This window comes from Lepus europaeus, chromosome 4 (genome assembly GCF_033115175.1).
Source record: "Lepus europaeus isolate LE1 chromosome 4, mLepTim1.pri, whole genome shotgun sequence".
NCBI classification, from domain to species: domain Eukaryota; kingdom Metazoa; phylum Chordata; class Mammalia; order Lagomorpha; family Leporidae; genus Lepus; species Lepus europaeus.
The window spans coordinates 28,682,475-28,697,651 of NC_084830.1; positions in this window are offsets into that span (position 1 = coordinate 28,682,475).

Genomic DNA, 15,177 nt, shown 5'->3' on the forward strand with positions numbered 1-15,177 from the left:
CATGAGCATGGAAGATTTTTCCATTTTTTGGTATCCTCTTCTATTTCTTTCTTTAAGGTTTTGTAATTTTCATTGTAGAGATCTTTAACGTCCTTGGTTAAGTTTATTCCAAGGTATTTGATTGTTTTTGTAGCTATTGTGAATGGGATTGATCTTAAAAGTTCTTCCTCAGCCATGTCATTGCTTGTGTATACAAAGGCTGTTGATTTTTGTGCATTGATTTTATATCCTGCTACTTTGCCAAACTCTTCCATTAGTTCCAATAGTCTCTTAGTAGAGTTCTTTGGATCCCCTAAATACAGAATCATATCATCTGCAAACAGGGATAGTTTGAGTTCTTCCTTCCCAATTTGTATCCCTTTAATTTCTTTTTCTTGCCTAATAGCTCTGGCTAAAACTTCCAGAACTATATTGAATAGCAGTGGTGAGAGTGGGCATCCCTGTCTGGTACCAGATCTCAGTGGAAATACTTCCAACTTTTCCCCATTCAATAGGATGTTGGCCGTTGGTTTTTCACAAATTACTTTGATTGTATTGAGGAATGTCACTTCCATACCCAGTTTGCTTAGAGTTTTCATCATGAAAGGGTGTTGTATTTTATCAAATGCTTTCTCTGCGTCTATTGAGAGAATCATATGGTTTTTCTTCTGCAGTCTGTTAATGTGGTGTATCACGTTGATTGTTTTGCAAACGTTGAACCATCCCTGCATACCAGGGATAAATCCCATTTGGTCTGGGTGAATGATCTTTCTGATGTGTTGTTGCATTCTATTGGCCAGAATTTTATTGAGGATTTTTGCATCTATGTTCTTCAGGGATATTGGTCTGTAATTCTCTTTCAGTGCTGCATCTTTCTCTGGCTTAGGAATTAAGGTGATGCTGGCTTCATAGAAAGAATTTGGGAGGATGCCCTCTTTTTCGATTGTTCTGAATAGTATGAGAAGAATTGGAGTTAGTTCTTCTTTAAATGTCTGGTAGAATTCTGTGGTGAATCCATCTGCTCCTGGCTTTTCTTTGTTGGGAGGACCTTTATTACTGTTTCAATTTCTGTCTCAGTTATGGGTCTGTTTAGATTTTCTATGTCTTCCTGGCTCAATTTAGGTAGGTTGTATGTGTCCAGGAATCTGTCCATTTTTTATAGATTTCCCTGTTTGCTGGCATACAAGTCCTTGTAGTAATTTCTGATGATTCTTTTTATTTCTGTGGTGTCTGTTCTTACGTTTCACAACAAGGATGGTTTTCTGATGACAGGGTCCTGGGTGACTGGGTAAGCTGCATGCTCCTGAAGCCATCGCTACTTCCCAGACTTCATTCTCTATTACTCTTCTTCTCTAGCGCTCAGTTCTAGCCAACTGGCTTTCTCAGTATTCCCTGGTTGTAGCAAGCTTGTCATTGCTAAAAGCCTATATACCACCACTTATCCTAATATACTTTCATGGCAAAACCTTCCTCACTGTGCTTTTTAAAACTGCATCTTGTTCACCTCCCATTTCGTCACACTCTTCACCTTCCGCTTATAAAGAGCCCATATTTCCACCCACCATACTGTGCATTTTTGTTATATCGTTCCTTCTAGGAAGTAAGTTTCACAAGATCAAGTTTTCTTTGTCTTGATATTTGATGATATTTCAGAGTATACACTTGCTAATAACAAATATATTGTCCAATAAGTCATTACTTAATGAATGAAATAATATCTTGTATTGAGTCAATCTAAAACTAGAATTAAAATAAACATCATAAAGCAGTAAGCATCAAAACCTTCAGCAGAAATTCTAAGCAAGATATAAAGCTAACAAATGCAAAAATATATCCATGGATGGTTTTGTCCTTAGACACTAGCAAGTGCGATTGTCACCAAGGACTTCATGTCTCAGAAAGCCCCAGCTTTCTGACATCTTTTTGACAGCTTTGTCAAGAGTTTTGAATCCTCAAGCTTTATTTTTTAAAAAATTTATTTAAGGTAAACAAGTGTCATGTATTTCATGTAAACAGATTTAGGAACACAGTGGAACCCCCCCACCCCCAATCCTCCTTCCTGCCCATGCTCCAATCCTCCCTCCCTCTCCCTCTTGCATTCCCACTTGTAATTTTTACCAAGGTCTATTTTCAGTGTACTTAATGATTATGTAGTTAACCTAACTCTAAAAAAGAGAGTTCAACCAACAGTATGAAGAGAAGCGAAACAAAATAAAATAAAGCAAAACACTGTTTCCTAGCAAAAGAGACAAGGACTATAAACAATCATAGAATCTCAATTTCACTCCAATGCATTACACTTCAGGTACTGTATTAGTTACCTCATATCAGGGAAAACATATCTGTCTGTCTGGGACTGGTTTGCTCCACTAATTATAATGGTTTCCAGGTGTGTCCATACTGTTGCAAAAGAGCATTTCATCTCTTTTTTTTTTTTTACAATGATTTCGTTTTTTAACTTTTACTTAATAAATAAAAAAATTTCCAAGGTACAGCTTTTGGATTACAGTGGCTTTTCCCCCCAATAACTTCCCTCCCATCCACAACCCTCCCATCTCCCGCTCCCTCCATCAAGGTACATTTTAATTATCTTTATATACAGGAGATCAATTTAGTATATATTAAGTAAAGATTACAACAGTTTGCACCCACACAGAAACACAAAGTGTAAAGTACTGTTTGAGTACTAGCTATACCATTAATTCACATAGTATAACACATTAAGGACAGAGATCATACATGGGGAGTAGGTGCACAGTGACTCAAGTTGTTGATTTAACAATTGACACTCTTGTTTATGGCATCAGTAATCACCCTAGGCTCTTGTCATGAATTGCCAAGGCTATGGAGGCCTTTTGAGTTTGCCAACTCCAATCTTATTTAGACAATGTCGTAGTCAAAGTGGAAGTTCTCTCCTCCCTTCAGAGAAAGGTACCTCCTTATTTGATGATCTGTTATTTCCACTGGGATCTCACTCACAGAGATCTTTCATTTAAGTAATTTCATTTTTTTTTTTGCCAGAGTATCTTGGCTTTCCATGTCTGCAATATTCTCATGGGCTTTTTAGCCAGATCTGAATGCTTTAAGGGCTGATTCTGAGGCCAGAGTGCTATTTAGGACATCTGCCATTCTATGAGTCTGCTGTGTATCCCGATTCCCATGTTGGATCATTCTCCCCTTTTTAATTCTATCACTATTAGTAGACACTAGTCTTGTTTGTGTCATCCCTTTGACTCTTAGACCTATCAGTGTGATCAATTGTGAACTGAAATTGATCACTTGGACTAGTGAGATGGCATTGGTACATGCCACCTTGATGGGATTGAATTGGAATCCCCTGGCACGTTTCTAACTCTACAGTTTGAGGCAAGTCCAATTAAGCATGTCCCAAACTGTACATCTCCTCCCTCTCTTATTCCCACCCTTATATTTAACAGGGATCACTTTTCAGTTAAATTCAAACACGTAAGAATAATTGTGTGTTAATTGAAGTGTTCAACCAATAGTATTAAGTAGAATAAAAAAATACTAAAAGGGATAAAGTATTAAGTTGTTCCTCCACAGTCAGGACAAGGGCTGATCAAGTCATTGTTTCTCATAGTGTCCATTTCACTTCAACAGGTTTCCTTTTTGGTGCTCGGTTAGTTGTCACTGATCAGGGAGAACATATGATATTGGTCCCTTTGGGACTGGCATATTTCACTCAGCATAATGTTTTCCAGATTCCTCCATTTTTTGCAAATGACCAGATTTCATTGTTTTTTTACTGCTGTATAGTATTCTATAGAGTACATGTCCCATAATTTCTTTATCTAGTCTACTGTTGATGGGCATTTAGGCTGATTCCAGGTCTTAGCTATTGTGAATTGAGCTGCAATAATCATTGAGGTACATACAGCTCTTTTATTTGCCTATTTAATTTCCTTTGGGTAAATTCCAAGGAGTGGGATAGCTGGGTTGTATGGTAGGGTTATATTCAGGTTTCTGAGGAATCTCCAAACTGACTTCCATAGTAGCTTTACCAGTTTGCATTCCCACCGTCAGTGGTACCTCAAGGTAAGGGTCTTGGGAAGCATAAAAATTAGTAAATTTTTCAATAATAGCACACATCGTTCCTTTATCCTGAATCCTCACAGTCAGACCGGGAGGGTCACTATACTCTTTATATACTCTGGTTTGTTGCATGCAGTAGTCGAGGAATAATCACATCTGTTTTCTTTTTTTTAATTTATTTGATAGGTAGAGTTATAGACAATGAGAGGGAAAGAGACCGAGAAAAAAGGTCTTCCTTCCTTTGGTCCACTCCCCAAATGGCCACTATGGCCGGTGCTGCGTCAATCCGAAGCCAGGAGCCAGGTGCTTCTTCCAGGTCTCCCACGTGGGTTCAGGGGCCCAAGCACTTGGGCCATGTTCTACTGCCCTCCCAGGCCACAACAGAGAGCTGGACTTGAAGAGGCGCAACCGAGACTAAATCTCGGAACCCATATGGGATGCCAGTGTTGCAGGCGGAGGATTAACCAAGTGAGCCATGGCACTGGCCCCATCACATTTGTTTTCTATGAGAGTTCTGCAATGCCAAGGAAACTTTCCAACCAATGTCCTGTCATTTCCAACTGATGTGATGGTGCTGTACTCTCCTGGATTGGTCTCATTCCTTGCCAGATGAGAAAAAGAAATCAACTGCTCCTCTTACCCTCTCATTCCTTACCTACTGTATATAGCAGGCTTATATGCCATCATAAAATAGATTAAATTCTAGGAATAAATACCTTACAAATCTCAAGAAAAGTCATGATTAGAATATATGCTTTTCTAACATTATATTATAAAACTTAGCATAGTATTTCAGCATGTCTGCAAAAACAATTTAGTGTATGTTTCATTCCATTTATGGTTATCTTCAACAACACAGTGTAAACCATTGAAAAATTCATTGAAAGTTAATATTCACAGGCAGCGTGATGGATGATACAGCACCACAACAATGATGTAACTGTCACAAAATAAGTGGTCCTTTGAAACTGCAGAGGCAGAAATGCCTATCTTTTTAAACACAAATAAATTCTGAAAAATCACAATATTGTAAACAGTCGCAATGTTGCTGCCTTTTTCTAATAACAGGATAAATTAAGTTACTCTAGAAGGGTATATTTAACAAAATAGGAAAAAAGGAGATGTTTCCTAGACATGAATAGAGAAAAATGATGTCTGAAGAGTATGGAGAATCACAATGCACTGACTAGACAGTGATCAATTATGTATCTCTTTTCTACTCATTATCATTTAAATCTTCTCTAATTAGTCATTATGCTTCAGATGGACTCTGAATCCTATAATTTATTTTTAATCGAATTGTGTATACAAAGAGGTGTTCTCTGTCTCTCTCTCTCTGTCTCTCTCTCTCACAGACACACACACACACACAATCATGGAGAGACACACTGCAGTGGTGGCAGTGCCTTTGAGAACTGAAGACTTTGGAGAAGGCAGTAGATGTGTCCCATAAAGTGAACCTAAGGTAATTATGTTTCACTGTATTGGGTGCTGCAGCAGATGTCTGGGATATACAGGCATAAGTTTTGAGCATTAAATAAATAAGAAATATTAACTCTAAAGAAATTCACACTCTGTGTAATCTTGGTTACAAAACAAAAATTCCCAAAATTCCCACCTCAATGTCCCTACATATCAAACCAGTTAATCTGATCAGATTATTGGTAAATGCAAATCTAGGAGTTCATTTTATTTCTTGTCCTCTGTCTTGAACTTTCTTTTTGCCTCCATTTTATCAACCATATGCTGGGAACATATGTCAAATATCTTTCTTAAAACATGGCATAAAATAGTTCACTAATCATTCCTTACATGAGAGTTTCCTTAGTCACAGAATAATTAGCCAATAACCTTTTTTAAAATCATTACAGATGTTTTCCCTCAATATGCGGACACTGCAAGTTGTTACCGAAACAGAAGTGAATTCAATTCAGCTTTAAAAATACGTAAGAGGGTACAAAGCTAATATCTAAAAAAAGGAACCTATTAAAAACACATAGAAAGGAAAATTGCAGTCAAGCAGCTACACCATCTGGGTCATATGAAAATGAGTAGTGATGAGTGTCTGCATGCTGATGGTGCTGCAAACCTAATCAACTCACTGTCTCTCCAAGCAGTCATGTGTACAGATTAATGAAGAGAGGTGACAGAATAAAACTTCCCGCTGACTTACTGTGGATAAGCTATTTTCCTCCATCATTGCCTCAGCTTTGCTTACAGGATAGTAGATTCATTCTAGCATGTGCTTCCCTACTAATCGTCTTGACTAAATGAACCAAATCTCATGGTAAAAGGTGCCAACAACATCTGGTAGCTTTAAATCAGAATCAGTATGGATAAACACATCCGTGTTGCCCCATACACCGTGATGATCATAAATCAGCATGCTGCCGCTGACCTAACACAAGACGACCCTGTTACTATTTTCCAGGGAACAGGTAGATTTCTCCTGGCTTTCCATGCTGATTTCTTGTGTGCTAATTTCAGGCCAGTTTCTAAAATCAATGGAAAATTTCTTTTTTTGCTTTTATTTATAGTAGTTTGCTTCTGTAACACTTATGGTTAGTTATCACAAACTACCCCTGAATATATTATTTTTTAACAGTCTTTGCTTACACATAACGCACAGTAAAAAAAAAAAAAAAAAAAAAAAAAAAGAACGTGTTTTAGTAAAGATATGTTTAGAATATTTGGAATTTAACATATTGGATATGTGGAAACCCATAAAATGCTAGTAAAACATCCTTTAGATGTAAGCATTTGTATTTTTTAAAGACTAATGAATTTTTATTATTTTTAAAGACCCTGGAATATGAAAATTGAGGTCCAAGCCTCTGGTGGAACTCATTTCTTTATAGATTAAAAGCAATTAGATGTTTTTGATAAAGAGAATGAGACATTTTAGTAAATTTAAGAGGCAGGGATTTATTAGGAACAAACAACACTATTTTAAATAATACACTCATACTCTAAGCTAGCTCTCTTGAGTGCAATAGGATTTTGTGACCTTGGTGTTCAATATAGCTCAGTTATAATGTGTCTCTTTTACAGTAATTTCTGATTTTCTCAGAGATACTGTCAATTACTAATAAAATTCTGATTCTCATTGATTAGGAAATACACCAAGGCAACTTTGTGCCAATTACAAAAAAGTCACATGGATGACAAAACTTGATGCTTCCTCCACTCGAACTTGTATCAGTGATAGCACATAGATTTTGGCAAATTAAACCCAAACATGAAATCTGCCTCCTCCAGCCCTGCAAACCCATATAGCGCATATTCCGAGCAACCATTGGTAGGAGGTAGCTTGGCACAAATTTATATTATTTATACAGATCCAAAATATGAAGAAACTTAGGAGCTTAAACAGAGTGTCAAAAAATATATGGAGTAACTTCAAAAAGATACTGGAAAATGTCTATAATAAAAAATGTTATGCTTGGATTTAAAATCTTTACACAAAAACCAATCTTTTATCCTGATTTTCCAATAACTTTTTGAAGTACCTAGATACAAAGATTGATAGATTGATAGATATTTAAGTCCTTGCCACCTTCCTTGGTCAAAGGGCTGTCATAATGATACATAGGTTTTATGGTCAAAGAGGCTGCAAGAAAAAAAAAAAAGAAACAATTGAGCTCATCAGAAATTAGTATTCACTGGTAAACAACACGGGTTTAAATTAAAAATTATTAATTTCCATTAAGGAAACTTTCCAGAATGTAACTTTTAGTGTAGTGAAAATGCACTAAAATTATTCACATTTATAATTTACTTATTGCCATTTACATTTTTGATGGATTCAGAAGCAGGATTTCTCACTTATGGATCTTGCAAGTCATTCAGAATGGTGGCCAGGGCATATAGTAAATTGCTGCAACATTGAATTTTAAGGAAATCAGCAGTACAATGGACCCTAGTAGACCAATAAACATGTCTGCAGTTCAATAAAGCGAACCTTTGTGATTTTTTCCATATATGTATTTCTTTTACTATCCGGCTCTTGAACCGTGGAACTATGTTCCTATTTTTAACTGACTCACATATTACATATAATTATCAGATACCATGCAATTTTTAACTTATGTAGATATTGTGTCATCTTCAAATCAGGGTAAGCAAATCTATCTCTACAGATATTTATCATTTCTTTATGGTTAAAACATTCAAATTTTTTTTTTAGAAAATACATATTGTATTTATCTTCAGCCTACTGGGCAATAGGACACCAGAACTTCTGAGTCCCATCTAGTTATAACGTGGTACCAACTAATAAGCCTTTCCCTACCCTGCCTTCCCATACTTCAAATTTGACATATTGGTTTCAAATGTTTATTGTTAAATAATTGTGATACATTTGAGGATAAGAAGGAAGAAAAGAAAATCAAGAAGGAAAGCAGAGTCAGAACAATCTTGCCTGGCTACCCTCCCAGTCCCAAATCTTTGGTAATTCAGAGGCAATGATGCTTGTTTTTGAAAATGATTTATCAATGGATCTGTTCAAAATGCCTTTGTTAACAAGAAATGTTTATCAGATCTAGGATAACATATGCATATTACTTAATATTTCCCCTAAAATCATTTTATGAAATACAAAGATAGGTAGAAATTTAGATTTGTTCATATTAGCATTCTCTTCAAATTGGTCACAAATCGGTTAAAATCAGCCAATGCCCAACACCATATCTTTACTCCATCCTTTAAGTAACAAAATTATTTTGAAAATGGTGAGAAGTATCCAAAACGTATTTTTGTAATTTGTTACATATTCATGTCCACTGACAAGAAACTATATTACCAGAGTGTTTTAAATTAATGCCATTTTAGGGACCAGAATCTGATACAGAGGTTGAGAGATCATTTGGGACGCCCAGTTCCCATATCAGCGTGCTTAGTGTGAGTCCTGTTTCCACATCTGACTTAGCTTCCTGCTAATGCAGGAAAGGAGGCTTCTTGTAGTGGCTCAATTAGCTGATTTCTTGCCACTCATATGGGAGGTCTGGATTGAGTTATGAGTTCAACTTCAGCCTGATTCAGATCAGGTTGTGGACTACTAAGGACTGAATCAGTGGTAGGAAGGTATTTTTCTCTCTGTCTATATGTCTTTCAAATAAATAAATATTTTAAAGATGTATACTAGTCTCAACATGTCATTTCCATGCAAATCATTGCAATAGTTAAGAAATTAATAAAATGTGCATTATTACAGTTTAATACTATAGTAATTAATTCCTCCATTTAATTATCAACTTGTTCACTCGAGAAGTTAGTGGTTAGTGTCTATTATGTCTGAGATACTGAATAATTATTCAGAATAATGGTACTGATTTCAAAAGAGTTCACAGTCTTATATCTTAATCTGTTTCTACTGCTCCAATAAATGACCATACTGGCTAAACAAACAACAGAAATTTATTTCTCACAGTTCTGGAGACTAGGAAATCTAAAATCAGAAAACATAGATATAGTATCTGGTAAAGGCTCTCATTCAAAGACAGTGCCTTGTGAGTTTGTCCTCAAATAGTAGAAGGAAAAAAGGACCCAACATGTTCCCTCAAGTGCTTCTATGAGAACACTAATCCATCCAAGGCCTAAACACCTCTCAAAGATTACAACTCTTATGATAATCGTCTTGGGTTTTCAATCCCACAATGTGAATTTTGGAGGAACATATGCATTCAAACCAAGCAATATGAGAGAGACTTTTGATCTAAGAACAAATACAGTGATATGTTCAGGATGTTATCTAATCCAATATATTCAGATTCAAGAAAAATATTCATATGGTAAAAGAAATTCTTAGCTGTGACATTTTTAAACCCTTTCTTTCTTCCTTTTATAAGCTAAAGCAAATTATTGCTAACTCTATAGCCATGTGTGAAATCAGCCCACAAAAATGTAGTTGTTAACTGTCTACTATACTGTACTGAAGTTTATCTCATTGGGTTCATTTCAGTGTACCTTGGTTTGAGATTTGCAAAAGCTCAAAGTTGATCAAACTTAAAAGGAAAATACAAAATCATGCAGTGAATATTGTGCAGACTATAAAACTTGCTGTCCATACTAGTTTATCTCTGCAAATGTGTGCTGCTAAAACACTCTCCATGATATGGTACTGCTTCAACTAAATGCAGTGAAATCAACAACTACATGATAATTGTTATAATTTATAGAAAATGTATAATTCACAGATAATTCAGAACATTTTTAATGAGGAGCAATGTAAGTTGAAGTAATTTTATGAATATTGGCCAATTTTTCAAAAGTCAAATCGCTATTTCCTATATGTAAATATATATATATGTTTATTCTGATTAAATTTTCATCTTCTTTTCCCATAATTATACTCACTAGAGCAGTTCTGTGGCCCTTTCTCTTTTTCATCAGAATTGCTTATTGTCTCTAGCACCTGAAGTGAATTTGGAACGCAGCAATCTAGTGAGAACATAAGATATGTAATGACACATTTCTAGTTTCCCTAGACTAGAATTTAGAAAGAAGTCTCTAGACATGAAAAAAGCATCATGATTTCAATCAGATGTGCACAATTAAACAAAACCTGTGGAACTGGGCTCTGGAAGAAACGCTAGCACTGTATTCACATGCCAGACTCACTCATGTCCCCTGTCCACAGGGACCTGCAATCAATGAGAACAGGGTCATTGGACATTATTACTTAGAGTGTGCGTTCTCCATTTGTAAAATTAGCTTTAATGTTTCTATCAAACCTCTTAGTGCCTTTGGAGATATGTCAATATACTGGTTTCAAAATACAAAAATAAAATAAATGGGTGAAAAATAAAAAAAGTTATCTTTATTACAGAACAGTACAAAACTGTGCATAAGCCACACATATTAAATAGAGATATAAAATTTATGATATAAATATGTGGCTTCTTGTTATTTAATTTGTACTATAGCATTTATTACTTTTATTACATTTATTGGTTTGTACTATAGTATTTATTGAATTAAATATATTAATTTTCTTTCTTTGTAGAAACAATATAAATCTTCCACATTACTATTTTATCCATAAATAAATTTGACCACAAAATTTTTGAATAAATAAGTCAGATAATATATATGACTTCCATTTTAATATCTTAAGAAAATACTAAATAATAGAATACTAATTTTTAGTCAAATCACTTTCTTATTTAGATCATTTTCAAATATAAAGCCCAGATATATTGTTTACCATTTGGATAATAGTTACTAAAATGTTGATTGCTTTATTTGTGTAATTGGAAGTAACAACAGACATAATACTATCAAATGCCAGCTATGTACTGCTAAAAAAGAGTGCATAAAATGCCAAAGATTATCTTTTTGTTATTATTATTTTTATTTACTTGAAAGGCAGAAGGTACAGAGAGAAGAGAAAAGAGGTAAGAGACAGAGATCTTCCATTTGCTCATTCACCCCCCCAAATGGATTCAATGGCTATGGCTTGGCCAAGTTGAATCAGGAGCCTGGAGCTTCTTCTGGGTCTCTCATGTGGGGCAGGAGCCCAAGGACTGGGCCATCTTCTATGCTTTCTCAGGTCCATTACTAGGGAGCTGGAAAGGAAGTGGAGCAGCCAGGACTTGAACCAGTGCCCATATGGGATGCCAGGGTCACAGGCGGAGGGTTAATTTACTATGCCATAACACCAGATATTATCTTTAAAACAAATATGACTATGATTTGGAGATATATGAAACTGAGGTTTAGTTTAAATAACCAATTAAGTAACTTGAGGGTAAACACTGTACCCAGGGTCCCTCATGTAAAGAATAGTAGAGCTACAAGTATAAAGAATGTTTTAAATCCAGAGCTCTGTGCACCATATCTCTAAATATGAAATCACTTACAAACATGCTCCAAATTACATCTGACTTTTCCAATGAAGGTCACTTCTTATTTACCACTTCAAATAGTTGGCATTATGCATTAATCATTGAAAAATAATTTAGACAAATCTATTTGAAATGCCTGCTTCTGAATGTTATGGTTGTGCTATACTGAATTAGGAATATATGATGCCTGCCAGGTTCTCTTCAAATATTCCTTAATTTTTCAGTATTAAATTATGCAGGAGCAAGCATTTAGTCTAGTTAGTAATACTCTGGTTAAGATGGCCACATCTCACATCTAGAACAGCTGAGAGAAAGACAGAGATGCACAGGGAAAGGGAGACAATAAGGGAGAGGGAGAGGAAGAAGGAGAGGGAAGGAGGGGGAGAGAAAGAAAATGGAGATATACACACGCAAACTCATACACACACACACACAGAGGGTGAAGGAGGGAGGGAGGAGGGAAGGAAGAGGAGGAAGGGAGAGAGAGTGACAGAGAAATCTTTCATCCCCTTGATCATCTCTAAATGGCCACAGTCAGGTCTGGACCAGGTCAAACATAGAAGCAGGAAAATCCACCCAGGGCACCCACCTCAGTGGCAGGAGTGAAAGTGCTTGGGCCACATTTGACTGCCTTATCAGGAGCTTTAGCAGGATCAACGGCAGAGAAGCCAAAATTTGAATTAGCACTCAACTGCAGGATACTAGCATTGCAAGCAGTGGCTTAACCACAACTCTGGTCTTTGTCTGGGATTTAGTTCCTGATTCTGGCTCCCAATTCGAGCTTTCTGCTAATGCTGACCATGGGAGGCAGCAAGTGATGGCTCAAATGATAATATTTTTATCCCTGATCTGGGAGACTTAGACTGAGTTCTCTTCTGATTGCAACCCTGTCTCAGTCACAGCCATTGCACATATTTCGGGAGCCAACCAGCATGATCTCTCTCTCTCTCTATCTCTTTCTCTGCCTATACAATTTATTTTAATTTAAAAATTAGAAAATATTTATCTTTGATCATATAATATATATGCATATATGATAAGCTGGTATTTCTAAGCCTTTCCAGTTTTGTAGGGACTATGTATCTGTATTTCATGAAAGTGGCCACTAGATGGTGACCTTGTTGCTATTGCTAATGGACAATTTTCATATTCATTAAAATCTGTGTTAAACAGAAGTCCTCACACATTAAAACTGTTTTGCAAAATGCAACATGCTTTATTTGCAAAACTATAATTTGCCACTATTTTGTGTACTAATTTGTTAAATGGATTAAATGTGAGCTGTCATTAATCTAGGGTAAATATAAGAAATAGGTGTTCATATCAAGTAACATATGGACTCTACTATAAATGATAGATTGAGAATTCTAAAACCTCTACTCCAAAACCTAATGTAAATCTGCTACATCTTCTGTATGGTTCTTTTTTTAAAAAAATACTTTCTACAATAAATATAAATATGCTATTTAGCAATACATTTAAATTTCCTTTGCCAATCTCTTCCATTATATTATAAGGTTCTATTATTTTGTTTTGACAGTAAATTGGACATAATTAGAGTTTCCAGATTATTTAATACTTTTCTCTAGAACACATCTCTTGAAAGTAGTCGAAGATATGGAGAAAAATCATTTAGTATTAGAAACTTGTCTTGGCTGGCGCCGTGCCTTAACAGGCTAATCCTCTGCCTTGCGGCGCCGGCACACCGGGTTCTAGTCCCAGTTGGGGCGCCGGATTCTATCCCAGTTGCCCCTCTTCCAGGCCATCTCTCTGCTATGGCCCGGGAAGGCAGTGGGGGATGGCCCAAGTGCTTGGGCCCTGCACCCACACGGGAGACCAGGAGAAGCACCTGGCTCCTGGCTTCGGATCAGCAAGATGCGCCGGCCGCAGCAGCCATTGGAGGGTGAACCAACGGCAAAAAGGAAGACCTTTCTCTCTGTCTCTCTCTCACTATCCACTCTGCCGGTAAAAAAAAAAAAAAGAAAAAAGAAAAAAGAAAAGAAAAGAAAAAGAAACTTGTCTTTACCTGGTCATGATACTGGGTCTTCAACTTATATAGCATTATTTGTAGAAATTTATATGTGACAGCTGCTTCTTCCCTTTATATGAAATATTGTGGAATCAGGAAATAGTCCTATGGCTTCATGGTTATAAAATTATTCATATTTTTCATAAACTTCTGATCTATTAGAGTCATATAGATGCTATATAATAACCAGGGACAGGAGCAGAAGAAAAATAATAATTGCAGTTCTAAGTAGAACAGGATTAATTAGTCTTCACTGAGAAGTTCACATTGAAGAGAAGTAGAAAGGACAAGGCTATTTGACAACATACACAGTATTCTGCTGCAACCACCATAAAAGCAAAGGAAAAATTTTAAAAGTTCTAGATTCAATCTCAATGTTTTAACCTGTTACTTCTCCCCAAATTAATCTCTATAGCCAAGGCAATTCTGGTGAAAATTTCAGCAGGAATTTTTTGGCATAAATTGAATGTTCCTTCTAAAGCAGAAAGGAAATAATTTAGAGAAGTCAAATCAGCCTCAAAGAAGAACAAATGTTGAGATGTGATTTACTTGGCTACAATATTTTCTATTAAAGAACCACAAACAAAATAGTGCAATAAAGATATGCATGCAAGGTAATTGAACAAAATTCAATTCAGAAGTACACACCAATATACAGTCATAAATGCTTTTCAGAAAATGAGCCAGAGCAATTCAATGACAGAAATATATTTTTAAATATGCTGGACTAATGGGATATCCATATGGAAAAAATGTTTTCACTCTACCATACAGCACATGATCTCCAACAGTAACATTAGCTGGATCCTGGACCTAATAACTTAAGAAAAAAATAACAAAACTAAACATAATTCTACCACGAGATGTGTTTTCCTTATAAGATTGAGTAGGGAAACATTTACTTCAGAGAACAAAGAATACAGTACTACCTATAAAATTTAAAGGAATAAAAGATAGACTAGATTTTATTAAAATTAGGAACCACTACTCTTCTAAAGATACAGTAAAGAAAATGCATAGAAAAGATACAAACTGAGACAAAATATTTCCAGTGCAAATACATATACAATTGCATGCAAATATATAGAACTAGTCAAATGGCTTAAAGTTAATTAAGTTGGCCATAAGCACATACAAAATAAAGAGAACTCAGCATCATCAGTCAGGAGGAAATGGTAAATTAATACCTCAACATGATGTCATTACATAAATTACAGAGTTCTCAAAACCAATTCACTTCCAAATGTTAGCACTTATATGAAATCCCTATCA